Source organism: Triticum dicoccoides, chromosome 3B (genome assembly GCF_002162155.2).
Source record: "Triticum dicoccoides isolate Atlit2015 ecotype Zavitan chromosome 3B, WEW_v2.0, whole genome shotgun sequence".
Lineage (NCBI taxonomy): Eukaryota > Viridiplantae > Streptophyta > Magnoliopsida > Poales > Poaceae > Triticum > Triticum dicoccoides.
The window spans coordinates 857,308,384-857,315,998 of NC_041385.1; the positions used below are offsets into that span (position 1 = coordinate 857,308,384).

A 7,615-nucleotide genomic window follows, 5' to 3' on the forward strand; every position below is an offset into this window, starting at 1 on the left:
GCCATAGGCTACAGCGCGCCGCCACCGCCTACCCCGCCGGCACTCCTACCCCTACCCCAAGTGCCTCCCACGCTCGCTACGTTCTACCGCCGGCGACACTCGACGCCGCGGCTGTTGCCGGCTCCCACACCCGCGGGCCTTTATCTCCCCGGCGGCCGCCGCCGCCGCCCTGCTCGTCCAGCGGGCTGGCCCTGTCCATGGGGCGTAGGGGCTACCCACGCCCTTCGACGCCCGCACGCGCCTCCTTCTGCCCTTCCGCCGCGGACGATGCCGACTTCTCTGAGTCTAATGCGATCCTGGTGGTGGCCACGCCCTGCGAGAGTCTGCTGCTGCTCAGCCCAACGTCTTGCCGTGGCGGGCGCCTGTCGTCGGAGCTCTGGTTGTCGGTTCCAGAGTCGGGTGGTTCCACACAGGGGCGCATATCCCGTTGTGCCACCAATCACTTAATTCGGCTCTCTTGAGCTGCCCGGCTTCGACGGCGAAGATGATGGCGATGCCTAGGACACAACGGCCACATGGGATGAAACTAGCAGAGATGAAGAAGGCGGTGGTCGTTGGGAGGAGAAGATTGCCCGAAAGCTGGAGGACGTGCACCAGCTGCGGTTGCTGGACAACCGCTACGTTTAGTGGCTGAGGGAATTGTTGGGCTACGAGACTCAGTCGCTGATAAGAGGGCTGAGGCTGAGAAGATCAAGAGGGATCAGAGATTGTGCTCAATTGTTGGTGGTCAGGACGTCAGGTAACAAATTTTCTGGCACATTTTGCTTTCTGAATATTTGGAGGTTGTTTTATAGGCCTTTATAAGTGATTCTTAGATAAATGTATGACTATTTAAGTTGAGCTATCGAAATGTTTCAATTGGATATGTCACGTGAATGAATTTATTTCCTCACTTGCATGAGATGGAGCCATAAAAGGGATATGACTCAGCATCACCACCTTCACTGTTTTGATCTCAGTTTGTCCAACTATGCGCCAACTGAAGTATGACACTAAATCGTCTGTTGTATATTATCTACTCCCAGTGGAGTCCTGAAATTTTAACATACAACTACATTCAATATGTGCCCAATGGATATTTCGTGTGTGCACTAGCATCAGCACACTTAGGATGATTTATGTGTAAGTGGTTCAAATTAAAAATAATAATCTGCATACATAGTTTACTCTGGTTTCCCTCTCTATCTTGCTGGAACAACCCTGCTCGTGATTGGTGTTTCGATGGTGCGCGTTGTGTTGGTCGTAATCGCTGGAAACCTCACTCGGCTTTGCCCATCTAGCCTGAGTTGGTCTTTAAGGCAATGCTTACTAATTTTATTTTGTGAAGTTTGCAGGAGTTATCTGAAGAAAGGACTCACTATCTGGTTAAATGTTGCATTGGATGCCCTTGCAAGAAGGATTGCTGCGGTGGTTCAGCGTCACTGCCCCTCCTGCATCAACAATCTGGTGATCCATATGCAAAGGTAGGTAGCTACTGAGGCTCTTATCTATTTCTGCAATTTCAGTGTGGCATGCGAACAGAGCTAATAATGTGTTGTTTTCTTATGCAACCCTATGCAAAACTTACATCATTTTCTGAACAAAGAATAGACTCATATGCCAATGCTGATGCCCGAGTTTCCCTTGAAAGTAGTTCAATAACACCAATATACATAATTCTGGTTTTCATTCCAGTGCTCGATGCTACTACAAAGACGTACACAGTTCACCGATATGATGCTTCTAGCTCCCTGTAAATACAATTATCCATAACGCAAACATTGCATTCAGAAATTGGCATAATGACTTGGCCAAGATGATCTTTTAAACTATGTTTGTCTAGGATTTCTACCTTCCATTCTTGATATAGATGGAAGCTTTCTTTTTGAGAAGGCCGTGGTTAGAACCTCATGGTAGATTGTCGGCAAGATCAAGGCCTACCAGCCCCTTTGCACCGTGCTATATTGTGAGTCCTGAAAAGCCGTTTAGATAACAACAGCAGCATTGTGAATGAGGGAAAAGAGTTTTCCAGTCCTCTTATTTGGAGGTTCACTTTGAAAGAGAACAGCTTTGGTGTGGCACAACTATTCTGTACTATATCGCACAGCTATTGGGGATCGTTCTTTAGTAAAACAAATCTGTACTATATCGCACTTCTATTTGATTGGTGTGGCACAATTATTCATTTTAGGAGAGTTGAGACTTCTATCTCATAAGATATTCAATGGATATTATGTTAAACTATTCTACCTCGGTGTTTGCCCAGAAGAAACAAACTCATGTGAGTGATATTCAGTAGCCTTATAGTAGCTATTTGTGAGTGAGTTCGCCAGCATCCTTAATGTATATTGTGGCTTTCGCAGGTTCAGAAGAGCTATTTTGTGTACATGAGTTGCTATTGGCAGTGGACAGATTGTCTATGCAGAGTGCGTAGAGAAAAAAGTGAGTGGTTCAATTTTATGTGATGGGAATTTTCACAAGGCTCTTAAATTTTGGAGAGAAATAAGCCCATAAAGAATTCAGAACTGTGCTTTAACATGATGCACCATTAACTTATTTTTTTTAGATGCTCACATACAAACACAAACGACATCCAGTAGGCGCTTGGAACACCCGACAGATTGAAAGCACAGAAGCAAAGATTTCCAATACGAGGCCACGATGCCCGACAGAGATGTAGCCAATATGTGCCCAATCCTTATTTCTTGATGTTGGAACAACAAGTAAGAGCATGTTCATGTTTACTTATTATGTTTTTTGAGAAATTTATGGGATTTACAAGCTGAAATTATTGACTGCTTCAAAATATGTTTTAACCAAAACTGTTTGCACGATATTTCCCTGGTTCTGCATTCATGGAATTGCTAAAAAAATGAACAAGTTCAGTGATAGTTTTGTTCCTATTAATATTTCGTCCAAGGTGCCAGTTTTTTTCTTAAGTTTTTCTTTTAACTTCAAAATTCAGAGGAAGTCAATGTTTGTTTTATAGTTCAAACCAATCACTGGTAAGATCTATTCCAAAACGATATTGTCTCTTGATGCGAGGTTACCAAAATATATTCTTCATCATGGCCAAAGATAAATTTAATTCCGGGTTAAAAACTTTAGAATAACTGTGTTTATAGATTTTCTAGCTAAGGGTTGCTTTTGTTTAGCTGGAACTCAAATCATGATCAGATGTACCTAAAATGATGATTTCGGCTCCGTGCTAGCTATTTCTGATTTTGAAGCTATCCTTGCACATTACATTATACAAGTTGAAAACTGTGCGGAGTGGAAGTTGGTACTAAAGCGGACTGCTCTTTTTGATCTGCACACAAATTTCAGTTATAATATGTGCCACTCATTTTGTTACCAAGTTGGGATGATTTTTACCACTTTGTTTTAATTCAGTAATTCCCGCGCTCACCTAATATTCTTTTAGGATGCTTCCCATCTCGACAAATTTATCATACCACAATTTATGCATAATGATACTTCCTCTGTCCCAAAATTCTTGTCTTGGATTCGTCTAGATATGGATGTATCTAATATTAAAACATGACTTGATACATCCGTATTTAGATAAATTTAAGACAAGAATTTTGAGACGGTGGGAGTAAAATACTCATGGCAGTATGCCAAACGCATTTTAGTATATTCCCGTTGGTTATGTAGTGATTTTTAGCACAAAAATGGGACCCACTGCCATTATAGGTATGAGGAATTACAACCCGGTGCTGGGAGGGGATCGCAAAAGCTGTGTGCTAGAGTGTAATGCACAAGCAATCTGTAGATTTTTTTTGGTGGAGGGGCTTAATAAGTCTTTTGCCCCCTCAGGAAACTATGTTCCGTGTTTGGTCCCTCCAGGCATTCCTGTGAGACTCTGCCTCTGATGTAATGACCAAGCTCACCACCTTGGGGTTGATCACATTCGTTGTGAATAGGTGGACGATGTGACCATTATCGACAATGTGGTGAGCAGGAGAAGTGGAAATACAGACTATGACGTACAAGGATTTGTTTCTCCCGTTGCAACGCACGGGCCCTTTTCCTAGTCTTTACCTACTAATAAAGCGCTTATTGCTTCTGGTCGTACGTCAGCAATTTTTCATAAAAGTCCCTCTCTTTCTAAGAAATCAACCCGCAGTCCCTGTTTTTAAGTGAAAAAAACGTTTCGTCCGGGGTTGTAAATAAAAAAACAGACACGAGCACGACTGCACGAGCTCTCCTCTCTCCCACGCCTCCTGATCCCAGCCGCCAGGAGGCACGCGGCCCGTGCGGCGCTCGATTCGGTGACGCGCCGGCCGCCGCCGACGCCGGCAATCACAGCACCCTGCACCACCATTCCACCTTAGCTCCTCATCTTCCCCGCGTGCCCGAGCTCCTCCTCTCTCCCGCGTGCCCGAGCTCCTCCTCTCTCCCGCGTGCCCGAGCTCCTCGCTGTGTGCCGCTCGGGAGGGCTTGCGTTCGCCGCTCGACCAAAGCCACCGCGAGCTGGTCGTCGTTGCACTTGCTGGCGACCTGGCCGTCCCCTCTGCACCACTTTCACCTCAAATTTGGACGCTCATGTGCTTGTGGATGTTCTCAGTTATTTTTTGCACACAAGGTGTTTGTGTGTTTGTCTGAACCAGTTTCAGTCACAGATCCTTGAGGTAAACTCCACATGAATACATCATGAGACTAAATCTCCTTTCATATGATTCAAAACATGTTATGATGGTGGGAGTGAATCGGGTTATTAGAATAATAGTTTGCTAATTAATTTACATCATGGTTAGTCTCAAGACACATGGGTACGCCGGCTCCTATTGCTTAACAAATGTATATCTGCAGATTTTTTTAATCATATAAAGAAGTTACAGTTAGGTGTTGACCTTTTTTTTTGCCTAGACACAGCACCTCCAACAAGATCTGGGCACTCATAATGATATATATATATATATATATATATATATATATATATATATATATATATATGCATGCTTTTTGTTTTTGCTGCGCATTTTTTCGATTTATCTTTGATGCGCATTTTTAGTTTTAATTGTTGTTTACCTTCAGCCGACCTAATTGAGCTATCGGAGGTGTTGCGGTCTTTTAGCAAACATGCCCTATATTCTATGGTTTGGCATCTACAGGATGCCATCTCTAGTCATGGATCCACTATGGCTGCTTCGTCCTTCACTTAGGACCTTCTCACCCCCACAGAGATCAGAGGTAACCCACGCCGTTGGAAATTGTTGCTCAAGTTCTTGCTTCAACAAATTTTGTTTCGGATATAATTTATGGCCATGCCATGTATTAATTATCCTTATAATGTTCATCTGAATTTGCAGAGAAAAATATATCTTGGAAGCAGGAACCCTTACCTCATAAGATGGGTGAGCTGTAGGATTTGGTTCTGTTGAACTTGAATTAGTTTTTGCTCATCATGTTCTCTGTATTAGGAATTCAGGTGCCTTCCAACTCTAATTTTTTCGTATTGTTGGTGCATGCTGGGAGTCACATTGTTATGCATGCTAGCAAACATTAGGATTGGAATCTTACCCTGTAGGTTATTAATATCTTTTCCACTAACCGAGATTCAGCAATTTAATTCGTATGGTCGCATAAGCAGTTTTGTTTTTGGATTTGTCTTGACAAACGTATTGGGTACATCAATTTAATTCGTATTAAGATCACACAAGCAGTTAGTTCCGTTACACTTGGGTCACCGACGGTTGCCGTGCAACTATGCTCCTCTCATGTTGTAGTGGCTAGCTGCTGCAATTCACGGATCATGCTCTCATGGGAAGGAGGCTGTGGCTTTCTCAATTGATCAGAATAACAGAACCCCACATAGTTCTTTTCTAGTATATATTGTTATTTCTGATGTTGTGTGGACCATCAGAAACCTGATGTGTGTGTGTATCATAGAATATCTTGCTATTTATGTATATTGCTTACCTTTCATTCCTGTACCACTTCTCTAAATATAAGCCACTTCTTTTCTATTGTTAGCGCTATCTTTTGATGTTAATGCACTAAAAATCTAAAGCCTTTCCCTCTGCAAAATGTTGATATTAGAGATTTTTTTGTGGGAAAATGATGATATTAAAGCTATGCGTCTTATAATCCGTACTGTATATGACAATGCGTATTCAGTTATATTATGTTTGTAGCATGGCATTTTTCCATTCCTTTTTTTCCTGATGAATCACATGGTAAATTTTGATGTACAATGACTGCTCTTGCAAAAAATGTGGAATTCAGAGAGGGACTCTACAACAAGCAAGGTTTTAGGTTCTGAATCTAAATAACCTCTTCTTCAGTTCAGTCCTAGAAAAAGCTGATCAGAGAAACAAAGAAGCAACAATGAATGGGTCCCTTTCTTGACCACACAAGAGTTGTCTGTGTGCAAGTCATGAACCGTTTGTCCATCAATACAAGTGCGGGATTTGAACATGTTAATTCTGACCTTCTGTTGGGAGTTTATATTATACCTTTCATGCAAAGTAGTTACATTTATCACATGGAAGACAATGCCCATGGAGTGGAAGGTGGAGAGATTCAGACTTCGGAGGATGTTAATATTCTCATAAAATTTCAATTAAACTTGTAGAAATCTTCCATGTAGCTGTGATTGTTCTCTCCGGACATGGAGGATCAGTTCTTGGAAAAATTTATTTGTCTGTTGTATGACTTGCCACCACTTTTTTCCAAAATTCCTATTCACATGTTATCAAACCATAAAGATCAATATCTTAAAACTTTAGTAGAATTAATCTGCCTTTATTTCTGGACTCTAGCATTTTGTGCTTCTTCACAAGTTCCAAGTTGTTATTTGGCGATTAATTTAATTTGGGATCTTGGCACTCGCTCGTGCAGGTTATGACTATGCCGTAGGTGACGTGCGGAAAGGCGACCAAAGAGTACATGAAGAATTCTTGCTATCAACTAGGGCTGGATGCCCCCAGGAAGAATGCCGTGAGTCAACTTTAATGACTAATATGTTAATTTCTTCTAGCTACACAATATGAGATATTGCTTCTTAATTAACGCTTACTGCTACGTAGTAAGATGACAATGGGATTTTGTTTCTCGAGTTGGCACTCAGTAGTAAAAGTGGTTTATACTTCGAATAGTTGAGCAGAAAACTGGCGTGTCATGGCTCCTAATGTTACAGAGCAAGTGGACAGACTCTATCCCCCCCCCCCCTCTCTCTAGACTTTGTTTTCTAGGTTTGGTTGGGTACAAAAGGCTAGATTCTGGTATATATTCATTGATGCAGAAGCTAGAAGCTCATTGATATTATTTTTCTTGCCAAACATACAAAGGATTGTGCATAAAACTTCCAGCTTGAAATCTACATCTGGGTTACGAGCTTTCTCCAGAATTTAAGAACATCGTTGTGGACATTTAGATATTTTTGTAGTATTCTTCAGGGTCTTGACTTAATTTCTTTTCACACAGTAAAATATTAATTATATGTTGTACAGTAGTAGTACTGTGCATACTATGTACTCAAGTTTATTAAAGTCAAAGCAGGAAAGGAGATCAGAGTTCAGGGCATGTTCAGCTCCACCCATGCATCAAGGGAAATATATACGACGCAAATGATAACGTGTTCTGCTAGATGACATAGTACAAGGTTCAGCAGCGACGACATGATCTCAAA

At 41.9% G+C, this 7,615-nt stretch overlaps 1 long non-coding RNA gene across 3 annotated transcripts; it reads left to right on the forward strand.

Annotated features, from left to right (window-relative positions):
• Positions 1–4,231: 4,231 nt before the first annotated feature.
• On the forward strand, positions 4,232–7,615 carry LOC119278988. 3 transcript variants are annotated; one of them, XR_005138025.1, is made up of 5 exons: positions 4,232–4,613; positions 5,020–5,175; positions 5,295–5,339; positions 6,826–6,924; positions 7,477–7,615. It is a non-coding gene; the product is annotated as an uncharacterized LOC119278988 (long non-coding RNA). The 3 variants fall into 3 exon arrangements; XR_005138024.1 differs by having other exon boundaries at positions 7,486–7,615; XR_005138023.1 differs by having other exon boundaries at positions 6,826–7,615.